Source organism: Aquila chrysaetos, chromosome 2 (genome assembly GCF_900496995.4).
Source record: "Aquila chrysaetos chrysaetos chromosome 2, bAquChr1.4, whole genome shotgun sequence".
In the NCBI taxonomy this organism is placed as follows: Eukaryota; Metazoa; Chordata; class Aves; order Accipitriformes; family Accipitridae; genus Aquila; species Aquila chrysaetos.
In genome coordinates, this window is record NC_044005.1 from 392111 (window position 1) to 405196 (window position 13086).

Genomic DNA, 13086 nt, shown 5'->3' on the forward strand with positions numbered 1-13086 from the left:
TCCCGTCCCCTCGCGGGTCCGCTCCCGGGCTCGCTCCGCCGGCGCCCTTCCCGGATAAATACCCAGGTCAAAACCCGGGCGCGCCACGCAGGGCGGCAGCGGAGGCGGCCCCCCCCCCCCGCCCGGGACCGCCACACGCCGCTTGCCCCGGTGCCCCTGCCCCGCGGGGCTCCCGGCGGAGGGGCCGGCCTGGGCGGGGGCGCCCGGGGGTCCGCGGCCGCGCTCGGTCCCCGCCACCGCAGCGCGGCCCCGGCGCGGCGGGGCAGGCGGAGGCGCCTCCGCCTCCCTGCCGGTGCCCGCCCGGCGGAGTGGAGCGGAGCGCAGCCCGGCGCGGCGGGGGGCGGCCCGGCGGCACGTCTGCGCGGCGGCCGGGCGGCTGCGGCTCAGCCGTGCGTGCGGCGGGGCGGGGAGGCGCCCGGCTCCTCCAGCCCGCCCCGGCGCGGCACGGCACGGCGCGGCGCGGGGGAGGCGGCGGCTGCTGCCTCCATGCTGCAGCGAGCGGCGCGGCTGCCCGGGGCCGGGGCCGGGCGGCAGCCGGCGGCGCGGAGGATGGGCGCAGCAGCAGCCGCCGCGGAGGGGCGAGCCGCGGGCGCCGAGCACCCCGCCCTGCCCCGCCGCAGCGCCCGGCGCCGCGGCTGCTCCGCCTGAGCGCGCACCGGAGCGGAGCCGCATGGCCCTGCCGCCGGCCGCCCCTGCGCGCTGCGCGGCCGCTCCGCTGTAGCTGCGCGCCCCCCCCCCCCCCCAAATCCGCCCCCCCGCCCCGCGGGAGGCGCCGGCCCGGCGGCGGGGCTGACCGCGGCCCGCGCTCCTCGCCCCGTCCCCGTCCGTCTGTCCGCCCGCCCGCCCGTCCCTCCGTCCGTCCAGCGGCAGCGCCCCGGCGCGCAGGATTTACGCAGCGGGGCGCGGAGCGGGAGCGCGTTGCGAGGATTAACCTGGCGCAGGTACACGGCAAGGTCACCGGCCGGCGGGCGCGGAGCGGGCTGCCCGCGGCGGGGCGATGCGAGCGGGCTCGGCGGGCTGCGCCGCTGCGTGCCCCGCGCTCTCCCCCCGCCTCCCGCCCGCCGCCGCCGCCGCCGCCGCCCGTGCGTGTGTGCATGTGCGCTGCCTGCCGCTGCCCGCCGCCGGAGCCGCGCCGCCGCGCCGCATGGGGCCGTCCGCGCGGGCTGCCCTGCCCGCCCCGGCCGCGGGCAGCCGCCGCCGCCGCCGCGAAGCCGCTCTAGGATGCGGCTGGTGAGCGCCGGCACAGGGCGGAGAGGCGGCCAGCCTGCCTGCCGCCAGACCCCGGAGCCCGCCGGAGCCCGGCCGCGGCCGCACCTGCAGGGGAAGCGCTCCGGACGCCGTCCTTCCCCGGGAGGCGCCAGGTAATCGCGGAGGGCTGCCGTGCCCGGCTCCATCTGCATTGCAGCCCGCGGTACTTATTCACGGGGGACGGGGCGCGGGGGGGCGGCGGCGGCGGCGGCGGCGTCCCGAGCCGGCCCGGGCAGGGCGAGAGAAGCGCGCGGGCGGGCGGCGCCGGGACGGGGCCGGAGAGGGCCGGCGGGGGGAAAGGGACCGGGGGGGTGGTGGCGGGAGGGCGCGGACGCCCCTACGGGAGGAGGCGGCCGCGCGGGGCGCGGAGGCTGCGCGGGGGGCTGAGCATGCCCCGCGGACGGGAGGGGCGGGAGGGCGCCGCGCCCGGCTGCCGCGGGACGGCGCCGGCGGCCGCCCGCCCGCCCGCGGCTGGGGGTGCAGGGCCGCGTGTGCCGAGGCGGCGCCGCCCCCGCCCACGCCGCTTCGCGGCGCGCTGCTGAGCCGGGGGAGCGCCGGCACCGCGGGCCGGGCCGGGCCGGGCCCTCGGGGGGGTCGTCCGAAGCGCGGGGCGCAGAGTCCGCCGGCGCAGGTGCCGCGGGAGCGCGGCCGCGGCCCTGCGGCTGCGGCGGGGCGAGGCGAGGCGGGGCGGGCGCTGCCCGGGCCCGGGCGGAGGCGCCGCGGGGCCGCCGCCGTGCGCGGAGCTCAGCCCGGGGCGCTGCCGGCAGGGCCGGGGCCGCGGCCGGCTCGGCGCCTCCGGGCGTGGGGGTGCGGGGCTCGGCCGGAGGGAGCGGGAAAGCCGGGGCTCCCCGGGGCTCCCCGCCTTTCCCCCCCTCGCCAGCCCCTGCCCTCCCGAGGGCCGCCCCGTCCTGCAGCCCTCGCCCAGGCACACGCCTCTCTCCTTGCTCCTCCGTCCTGGAGGGCTGCCGCTTGCCCCAGCATCCCGGGATACGTGTGCGCCGCTCTCCCCTCCCCTCCCCTCCGTCCTCCCTGTAGCGAACACCTCTCGTCGGCAGGAAAGCAAATGTAGGACAAGATAAACCTTTTTTTTTTTTCCTGCTGGAAGGTTCCCGTTAGGGGAGATGGCAGAGCGGTTGTAGAGGAGCCAGCGGAAACCTCGCAGCCATGTTGATGTCAGGAGCACACAAACGTCCTGGTTCCTGGGAGCAGCCGAGCCGAGGAGTGGCCCGTGGGGGGGGAGCATGCACAGGCCCAGGGGGCCGTCACGCCTAGGGTGGCACGGGCACGGTTGGGCTAGGAGCACTTAGGAAAGCCCCTTCCAGGGCTGCTGTTTGCCAGCATGGGCTGGGAGGCACAGGGTCTGCAGCCCGCTGAGGTCTGCCGTGAGAGTTACCGTGAGCGCTGCCCTCTCTCATTTCCATCTCCAGCACTGGACAGCAGCGTTTCCTCTCCCGCACCTTTGCCTTCTCCCTCTCGCCTGGTCCGTTGCTTCTCGGGGGCAGGGAGTGTTTTTTCATTGCGTTGAGCATCTAGAGCAGAAGGATGTGTTAGTCTCGGCTGTGGTTATGAACATGACCCCACCAATCCCCCAGGCTGGGGTTGGGAAAGCTGGTGCTTCCAGCTAAGCCCAGCCCTTTACAGCCTCCAGCTGACTGTCAGGGAGCTGGACAGGCCAGGAGGCACAGCGCCTTGGTCATCCTGCTGTCTTGGTAGGGATCTTTCCCACCCATGCTTACATTTCACATGTTCCCAAAGCAACGTGGTGTCATTTCATTCCTTCTGAGCATCCTCGGGTGAGTGCTGGCGTGTCCAGGCCTGTTCAAGTCAGCACAGCCAGACGACAAACCACTGAGATGAGATGGATCCATCCCAGGTCTTTAGAGCCTTTTTGGTTACCGCTGTGTGTCTGCGGGTGGCTGCCTGCGTGGAGGGGCCCTGGCTGGCTCTGGCAGCACCACTCCTGGCCGAGGCTGTGTCCCAGAGCGCGGTGCGGAGGTGCCCAAACAGACTGCACGTCCTGGGATTGGTTCTGCCGCGGTATGGCGGGGCTGCATCCCGGCATGCTCGGGCTGCCCTGGACCTGGGCTCTCGGGGCTGTGTGCGCCTTGGGCTGCCTCAGTGGGCTCCCCGCTAGCTTAGAGACATTCCCCAAACGCTGTGGGCTGTGTATGGGCTTCGCCTCAGTGTCAGCCCCTGGGCTCCGTGGTGCTGCTGCGGTCTGTCCTGGCAGGTGGAGGTGTGCTGGTGGGCTCCAGAGCAAGGCCCAGCAATTTCGCTGCTGATCTGGGAGTCGGATTTGATTCTGCACAGCGAGCCATACCAGAGCCCGAGTGTTCTCGGTGCCCAAACACCTTCCCGATCTACGTTTCTAAATATATATTGTACTCAAGGGATTATGCATTTGTTTAAATGCATAATAAATGCATTTAAATGCGTAAAACTGTATCAAAATACATACCAGAGCTTGCCAGTGAGGCCTCGAGTCACAAGCCTCACTGAGAAGCTTCTTCTGGCATATTGGCTCGCCTTTCTGCTTTCAGAGAGAGCAATTACTGGTTTTATCATGGCAGTGCAGTCAGTGGAAGTAAACCCTGGATATTTAGGTGCCTAGTACAAGTTCAGAGCTGAGCTGGTTCACCTGTTTACCAAAGCACGTGCAGCTGCAGGAGTGGACTCCACCACATTGTCCTGTTGAGCGAGGGCTGGCGGGCTGAGTGCTCCTGTCTCGTTTGTGACCAGGAGAAGGGCTGGACTCTCTGATGCAGCAGTCTGCAGGATGGTTTCCTAGGGGCTTGGTTTGAATTTTTCATACAGCTCTCGCTGTCTGGAGAGGCTCCCGTTTGCCACCAAAGGTATGGACGCTGACAGGCTGCGATCGTGAGGCAGGAGAGGAAGGGTAAGGGGTGGCTGCCCAACCCAGGAACCGGGCTGGCTGGGAGTGTGGGACAAAACAGGGAGAAGCCAAGAAGGAACGTGGCAGAGCAGGATGGCAAGAAGGAACCAGATCTTCCCCAAACAGACCTCCTGTGGGCTCCTGCCGCTGCGGTGGCTGAGCGTGTGGTTTCTCCCCCAGAGCTGAGGAGATGCAAGGGCAGGTGTGCCAGGAGGGACAGGCTTGGCAAGCAAGGGCGTCTGCAAGCTGAAAGCGCCTTGGGAAGATGGAGCACCCCGAGGTGCCTGGAGGGCTTGTCTGTCCGCTGGGGCACGTGGAGATATTTCAGATGCTGGAGAGCTAATGGCTTTCCATCGCTGATCAATATTGCCTGTGCTTTCAGATGTGGTAACAGGTTCAGTTTTATAGAGCAATCTTTTGAATATTCTCTGAGCAAGCAACCGGTCCAGAAAATCGTTCTAATAGCTTTGCTATTAACGGGCTTGCAGAACTTGAGCCAAATAGAAAAGGCTTGTCTAAGTGCTATTGAAGCATTTTGGGCCAGGCATATTCCATGCATTAGGGAAGATTTGTACTCCTTTGACCAGACATCACTGAGTGTTGTCTATTTATACACATCTAAATATATCCTCTGCAGTCTTCAGACTTTTCTGGCTAGTAGTAAAATTACTTTTCAATACCATGCTATTAAAATGTGCCTGCTGACACTATTTGATGAGTTTTGTGCTAAGAGAGGGGTGTGTGCGTGCGGGTGTGTGTTTCAAATAAAAACTATTCTAGAGATAGTTACCTAAAATGCTTTGGAAATAAAGGCATGTTGTCCATGTAGATGGATAGCAGAAAGAAATGTGCTTTAACAGAAGCAATATTAGAGATACACTCAAGCCTGGAAGGCCAAATCCAAACCAGTATAAAGTTTTGTTGCTTAAGAGTGAACCATTCTTTCTAGAAATATACATCAAATAATCATGTACTTTGTAATGAAATAGAAACGTTTGCTTCTAGTCAGATGTAACTTCTGGTACTCCGAAGTTTGAGACATCGTTTTGAAAACAATGACAGTCTTGAAGACGAAGTAACTTCTCACTTGCTCAGGGGGTGCAGCAGGTCGAGGAGCCGGTGGGTGCCTTTGGTGCCGGTGCTCCTGCCGGGCATCCTGGAGGAGCCCTGAGGTGGGACCCACCCTGTGATGGAAACGAGGAGGAGTTCAGAGAGAAGGGAGTGGGATTTTCCTTCACAGATGAACTCAACGGTCCGTTCCCAGAGAGCTGCGGGTCTCGGTGCGTGGCAGCTGCCGTGGCTGGAGCCCAGAGCCCATGGTGCCAGCCTGCTGTGTGCTGCACCCCTCTGCGTGCTGGGGTGGAGAGGGGTGGTAACGGCTGTCCATGTCGTGTTTTGGAAATGGCGTTGCAGACCCAGCGGTAAAAGGCGGTGCCCTAATTCCAGGCCATCATAGGTATTCCCACATATCCCTGCTGCAGAGGGGTGAGTCTGTCTCCATGTATGCATTTCTCTCGAGCTAGTGAAGGTCTTGTGGGGTTGCCGAGGAGGGATGGAGACCTCTGACAGGTTCCCAAATAACAAACAGGATCGCTTGTTGGGTTGTGGTGATGACAGTAATGGCTGTCTGACTGGCCTTCAGCCCATCATGAAATAGTAATGACAATCATTTTATCTTCTGTGGCAGCTCTCACTGACGGTTCTTGGAGAACTAAGAGAGGCTACAGAGGAAGGGAGAGGGATTGGTATTCACAGGGGAGGAGATGAGCTAGAGGAGAGGGTGAAGGCAGGGCTCTCAGAGAAGGTCCTGGCCCAGAGCCCCTTGAGCCTGGTCACTGCATGCCCGGGGTGGCCCGAGGACAGGCGCTGTGCCCCCCGGGCTACTTCTGGCCCCTCGGTCCGGGCTCCGGGCTTCACTAGCCAGAGGTATGTAGCGTGGTGAGATGGTGTGGTGCCAGGAGCCGTGCCCTGCCAAGGACCAGCGGGCACGGATTTATGTGGCAGCTGCTTTAAATGCCGAATTGTCCCATTGCTTAGAAGGGTGTAAGGGAGTCTGTGGTGTCCAAAGGGCTCCCTGCCGTCCCCTGCCTCGGGGCAGCTGGCTGGGGTGCAGGCTGGGCGTGCCATGCCTGCGGCATGAGCCGTGTGGCAGCTCTCATGTTCCCCTGGAATAAATAGCTCTACAAATAATATTTGCCCCGAGCAGGCTGAATAATGCAAAAGGTGATTTGTCAAATGGCTAATTCAAGCGATAATGGGAACCTCAGTGAATGCCTCTCTAATTGCGTAGCATGTGGCCAGCGGTAACTCTGAGTGTGTGAAGCTGGTTCCTGATGCTGCAAAACCCGTGTCCAACACCTTGCTTTTGAGGTTGCTCTTCTAGATGAAGTTTCTCACCAGCAACTCTCTCTTAGCAAAACATTTCCATGAAAGCACATGATTAGCTAGCTTTACTATTAAAGTGGAGTATCTTTTTTTCCTCTTGAATTTTTTGTTTAGGCTTCTCTGTCAAGATCACGTTGGACTTCTTTTGGATTGGAGACAGATAAAACTCTTTAGTTTCATTGCCTCAGCATTGTTACATTGCCAGATATCTGATATTCCCTGGGTATTTATTTCTGAGTCTTTGTACTACCTCATCTCTGTACTTGGCCAAGGGGGACAGAGAAGCAGGAGGCCTGAGCTTGATACAGGAGCCCACAGCAGTGAGCTGTGACAGCTGTGTGCCTCCTATAAAAGAAGGACTGACCACTGGCTGTAATACAGCAGATGTAAAAGAAAAACACATACAAGGAAGAAAAAGCACAGTAGGGAAAGTCACACTGAGAGGAAGCCCCAAAATCTGTTTTCAGTACCCTGGTGACAGTGCTGCTGGTCCTGGATTTGGGATGGGATTGCTTTAACAACCCTAAGAAGTAATGCAGAGATGTTCTGCTGCACGTGGGTGAGGTGTGGGTTAAACTTCTCTGGGTTTTAGCCAGAGTTAGAGTTTACCTGTTATGTGAAGTCTCTGCCCCAGCAAAGGAAGGCATGTACAGCCGGCAGCACTGCCGGTGCTCTGGTAGCTGCATTGTTTTTGTTTTCACCAACGCACTTTTAAAATACTTTATGTAAAGACTCCCCGATATGGCTCCGTGGGAGCAGGTCTGAGTAAGGCGAGCAGGATTTGTCGCCTTGTCAGCTGTGACTCAGTGGTTCTGCCGGGTACGTGGTGTTTCACAAGAGCCTTCTATTTGGGACCGTGATTCAGCTCTGCCGCGCTGTACGAAGCTGTTTTTGCTGTGCTGTGGGCAGATTTGCTGTGCTTGGGGCTCCTCCTGACACGTCAGCGTTGCATCTCATCTCCGCTGGAGCCTGGCTGCAGCGATGCTACTCTCGTGGGTCGGGACCATGCTCCAAACTGCAGCTCCAGAGCAGCGAATGCCGCTCTTCTCCTGCCAGCCAAGCCTTGGCTGTGGCTGTGGCTGCTTTGGAGACAGCCTGCTGTTTTGCAGGCATGCTGGAAGACCGGTTTGCAGACTGAAGGAACCCTGAATGCCGAGGGCCCTGAATGCCACGACTGAAGGCAAGCTGACACAGAAAATAGAGCATCTTCCACCGCTATGGTGTAAAGAAACAATACAAGAACAGTACAAGCCCCAGTTCAGGCTCCTGTGGTGTTTGCCAATGCACAATGGCAGGGTGTCCTGACAGGCACTGTGTGGGGGTCCTCTGGGATGGCCTGTGGTGGGGCTGGGGATGTGCTGCCGGTAGATCCAGATGATGACCTTTCCTTGTAGTGTTGCTTGTGGGTCTGGCAGCACTCAGGCCCCATAGGTTATGGCTTTGGGCCCTAGAGACGTTTTCTTGCACATCCCAGCTCCACGCTGCACCTCCGTGACTTCTCTGCATTTGAGCTGTGTGTGCATGCCCTGCGGCTGGGGGAAATAACGGGAAGAGAGCCTGCGGACAGGCTGAGAAGAGCTGTGATGTGCGGTGCTGGGGACCGGGACCATGGGGTGTACATGGAGAGGACCGGCCATCCAGGTGATGTGTTGCTGCAGAGGCTTTGCCCAGCATTTGCAAGCAGAGCGCCCACACAGGGACTCCTCCTTGGGCTGCTCATCGCTTGGTGACCTGGCCTTAGCAGTGATGGATTGGGCCGCTCCAAACAGATGTGTCCTTGTCCCCAAGCATGTGGCAAGGATTGCAGTTAGTGACCAGTTTTGAGGGTGCAGTCTCCTTTCCAGTACTCCTCGTTTCCTTGCACGGAGCCCCCCTCTCACTGCAGGTGGGCACCGCAGATGCCCCACTTATGCCTCCCCTCTCTGCATCCCCTTGTCGGCAGGCAGCGAGGAGCCCTCCCGTCGGGGTCCCGTGCATCTTGGAAATACCCATGGGGACATGGTTAGCACCCTACGGCGTCTTTTTGGTTGTCCAAGATGAGAAGGTTTGCTTCTGTTCCGGACAGAAAGAAGCTATTTCAGCTCATGGTTTGGTAAACAGAAGTACGTGCATAGCCATGAATGTGTGCGGTGACGGGTGAATACTGTGCTCCCCCAGGGCAATGGCTGTTCAGCCCTCACAACTGTTTTTGCAATTAAGAGTTGCAGAGCAATGCTTTTGTCTTATCCTGGTGATATAAAGCAGTCTTTGGGTTTTTTTAATAGTTTCTTCAGAAAACTTCAGCACCCAGGGTGTAGTTCTTGTACCTCCAGTGCCATTAGAGTGGAGCACTTCCACTGCAGCCATTTCAAAGCTCCGCTGGTACAGGAGCTGAGCGTGGCTTCTTGTCTCGCTGCATCCGTGGTGAGGGCCCAGTTGCACGGGCAGTGTAGTCCTTCTTCCAGACTGGCACTTAACATACTTACGTAGGCTTAACTCTATATGTGAGTAATCCTCCTGCAGTCAGTAGGACTGTCCACGCGCCTCAGGGTGTTCCTGGCTCCAGGCCCTCTCGGCTGTGCCGTTACCCTTGTTACCACAGGCGTGTAGGATCACGCGTAACGTCCGTCATGGGGCAGGGCCACGTGTGCGAGACGTGGTTTGCCTGCGCAGCCGCGTCCCTGCTGAGGCGCGGTGCTGCCCGGGGCGGGGGGGCACAGGGCGTCCTCTGAAACCCCACAGCATGGAGAAGCTCCTGCAAATAGTAGAGGAGTTGTGCATGCTGTAAAACACTGGCTTTTAAAAATTTAATAGAAAGCCATAAAAAAATCACCGTGCCTAGCAGTTCTCTGTGTGGGATGGGAGGTTTACAGTAAAGTACATCTCTGCAGAGGCTACCAGCTTAGGAGGAGGTTTCTATTTCTTTGCGTGACATATGGTGGTCGTCAGCGAGCGCTGGTCATTCGCGCAGAGTCTTGAGGAGTCGTGCCACGGTCCCCAGCCTGACAGGCTGTTACACGACCGAGAAGGGTGGTGGGATGCGCTGGCCGTACCCTGAGCGGCGACTCGCGGGTGGCCTGCCCCGCCGGCTGCTCGTCACGGGTGCTGCTTGCGGTGGGCACCCTCCGGGCTCTGCCCAGCGCCGGGGCTGCGCTCGCCCCGCCGCCACGGTCCTGGGGGTGCAAAGAGGGGCCCGGGGGTGCGGCTGCCCGGGCGAGCCCTGGGGCGCGAGTCTCGGGGGGAACGGCCAGAAGCGCCGAGAGCAGAGCTGGCCGCTGCCCGCCTCCCGCTTCCCCCCTTCCCGGCGCGCCGCCGGACCTGGCCGCGGGATGTTGGGCTGCCTGGAGCTGAGGTCGCCTCCAGGGTTCATCCCCCGCCTCAGGGCGCAGGGTCTTGGGGTGTCCCTTCTGACCCACAGCAAAGCGCTGGCAGCGGGGCAGCTCCCGGGGACGGGGATGCCCTGGCTGATGCCCTGGCTGATGATGCCCTGGCTGATGATGCCCTGGCTGATGCCCTGGCTGATGATGCCCTGGCTGATGATGCCCTGGCTGATGCCCTGGCTGATGATGCCCTGGCTGATGATGCCCTGGCTGATGCCCTGGCTGATGATGCCCTGGCTGATGATGCCCTGGCTGATGCCCTGGCTGATGATGCCCTGGCTGATGATGCCCTGGCTGATGCCCTGGCTGATGCCCTGGCTGATGATGCCCTGGCTGATGCCCTGGCTGATGCCCTGGCTGATGATGCCCTGGCTGATGATGCCCTGGCTGATGCCCTGGCTGCCGTGTGGGTGCAGGGACAGCAGCCTGTGTGATGGTGGAGTTTGTCTCTCCCTGCCATCCCGGCGCAGAGGCTCTGTTTGCTTGGCTGTAAGTAAGCAAGCAGAGCACACTCCGGCTTGCTGCTTGTGTTCCAGCAGCCTGACCTATAGACATTTTGATGTGGTGGTTGAAATGGGAGGTTACTTCCCCCAAGGCTCGCATTTCTGTTGTATTCATTATTGCCCATTACTGCCCTGGGTCAGACGCTGGTTCTAACTTGTTTTATTTAAGAAACATTCTGCAAACAAACACCTTCTGTGGATTGAAGTAATCCCCACGTCCTTCCCTGTTCATAGAAGGAAAACATGATAAATATCGTGGAAAAAGACACAGTAGGTCAGGATGGATAGTTACAGCCGCCTGCTACAGCTGCCTGCTAGTTCCAAGTGAAGATTGTATTAATTTCTAAGGGAACAGATTAGGAAGATAGTTTTTAAATGAGCTTTACTAGTGTAGAATTGTGCAGTATATACAAATGAGTAAAAGATAAACTGCTTAGGTAAATGCCCTTTGATTGCTTGCATTGCTCAGCCACGTGATCCGTAGTAGCTCCGTTTGAGCATCGCAGCCCCTTGCTGCTCACATACGGGCTGTGTTATTGTCTTCTGCGGTTTCACTGAAGGGTACAAAGAGCTGAACTGAATAAGCTTAATTTCTTCTAAGAAGCATTAAAGAAGCCTATGTACAGACTGTGTGACTATTTAAATTGCATCTGGAAAGTTAAAATAATAACAGTAAATAAATAACAATAATGAGGAGTGAAATTGTGGCCAGCAGGATGTGAGACTCAATGCTGTGGAGAGGCTAGACTTGCTTATCGCCAGCTGAAATTCAGGCCATACATGAAATCAGATACCGAAATGGTGCCCTGATGGTCAGTAATGCTTCCTTGATTTGTATTGAGAATGTGAAAAGAGGTGAAGGATAAAAGAGGAGAGTGAAGGGCAACAGCATTACAATTACCGCATGAATCAGAAGAATCACTCATACTCCGAGGGCACGGTGTGTTTCTCCCGTAATGCCGGACACACCAAATCTACAGCAAACGCCTCTGTGGAGCCGTGCCCGCGTCCTCCCGCGAGCGGATGGCACCCGGTGCAGCACGGCGCAGGGCAGGGCAGCGGGGAGGGCAGCTGGCATGCGGGAGCGCAGGGTTCCAGCTGCAGCCGCATTGCCCTGTGCCCTGTCCCCTCCTCAACCTCTCGTTTGGTCAGCAGTGCAAACTTTGGAAGTAGTGCCGCGTATTCAGACGCAAAAGTGGTGTTTTTGCACTAGAGGCTTGATCCTCTGGAAAGGAGACATTTGCAAGCATGGGGCGTCATGGAGCAGGATATCTGAGTTCTCCTGAGTGTGGTTTCTCTCTGCCAAGGCTCGGCTGCCTTTTCAAAGCGTGCTAAGTTTCATGGGCATAGTCTTGGTTTACATCTACGTTAGCAAGTTGTGTGGTGCAACAGAAGAGGATTTCTAGGGTGAGGTGATGGGCGATGAGGACCCGACGTCCCCACTGTGTGTGTTCGGGGAGTGAGGTGGGACTTGGGTTGGTAAGGTCTGATGGGCTGAGTGCGGACGAGGGGCTGGAGTGCACCCAGGAGGCTGCAGCACTCACCGGCCTCTTGACTTTCGCCTGGAAGGGGCCTCGTGTGCCTGCTCTGGGACGGCTCTGCGGTGCGCACCGCAGCGGTGGGGTCACCCCCAGCACACGGCGGTGGGCAGACAGCCTGCGATGGAAGGTGCCTCCACGGGCAGGGCCGCTGTGCTGGGGGGACGGGGTCTGACTCGCCGGCTCTGGCCGGCGGTGGCGGCTCCACAGCCCGCGGGAGCGGTGCTGGTGCTGGTGCTGGTGCTGGGGGGTGCGGTGCGGAGCAGAGCGGAGTGCTGGCTCGGCTCCCTTGCTGGCTCAGCCCAGAGCCGAACACCGGCGTATGACACTCCTTATCTCTCCAGCTCAGAAATACGGTGCTCAGGGCATCCTGATGGATTTGTGACACTCCCCGTGGGACTCTGCACTCATAAACCAATTAAAGGATTACATCGTTATAATGTGGAGAGTATTCTTTGTTTATTAAGTAATGCAGGTATAATTCAATTAGTGACAGGCTGACCTGCTGATGTCAAGATGTGGATGCCAGCCAGGTCAGAGTCTTGAGCTCCACTTCCAGCGCGGCAGCTCGCTCGTGTGCCCTCTGAACCGCAACGGCCACAGCTGAAGGGAGCAGCCGTCCCTCTGGTAGCTCTCCCTGCCCTGCAGAGAGCCGGGGGGAAGCCAGGGGAGGGGGGACTCTGCAAGATGCCCATTCTGCTGTACCGTCTTCTTACTGTCTGCCCCCGACCGCTCCAGCTCCTAGGAGGAGGTGAGCCTGGGTGAAGCCTTGGTCTGATCCTGTACAGCCGTTTCTCCTTACCCTGCACCCGTGCTCGCTCACTGCCTTCCCCGGGGAGGCCCTGTCCGCTGGGCACGGAGACAGCAGTGATACCTGCTGTGACCACGTCTTATCCCACCATGTCAGCCTGCTGCAGCCCCTGGTGCTGCCTGCTGGGGAGGTGAAACCCAGACGCTGCCCAGTGGCAATGGCCTCGGTGCCTTCGCTGGGCTGAGGAGCCGCAGACGGGGCTGCTCCAGGCACGGGCCGTGAGTGCATGGAGTGGTGGGGGGGGAGAGCAGGACCCGGCTCACCTGGGCTTCCAGAGCACGGATGTCCAGCCCCTGCATCTGCATGGCTTTGCTGGAATAACTGCCCCGGGTTACTGCTGAGCACTAGT

The 13086-nt window shown here is 59.9% G+C and overlaps 1 protein-coding gene across 4 annotated transcripts in view; it reads left to right on the forward strand.

The window, feature by feature from the left end:
* LRFN5 (leucine rich repeat and fibronectin type III domain containing 5) overlaps window positions 1–13086 on the forward strand; it is a 64084-nt gene that overhangs the window by 565 nt on the left and 50433 nt on the right. For 2 of the 4 annotated variants that reach the window (XM_029999265.1, XM_029999242.2), the window contains exon 1: window positions 1249–1361. The exons of 1 other annotated variant lie outside the window; for it this stretch is intronic. The gene's annotated coding sequence lies outside the window, so the exon portion shown is untranslated. Of the gene's footprint in view, window positions 1–839; window positions 942–1248; window positions 1362–13086 lie in introns of those variants that run through there. One more of the 4 variants, XM_029999258.2, reaches the window with a different exon arrangement.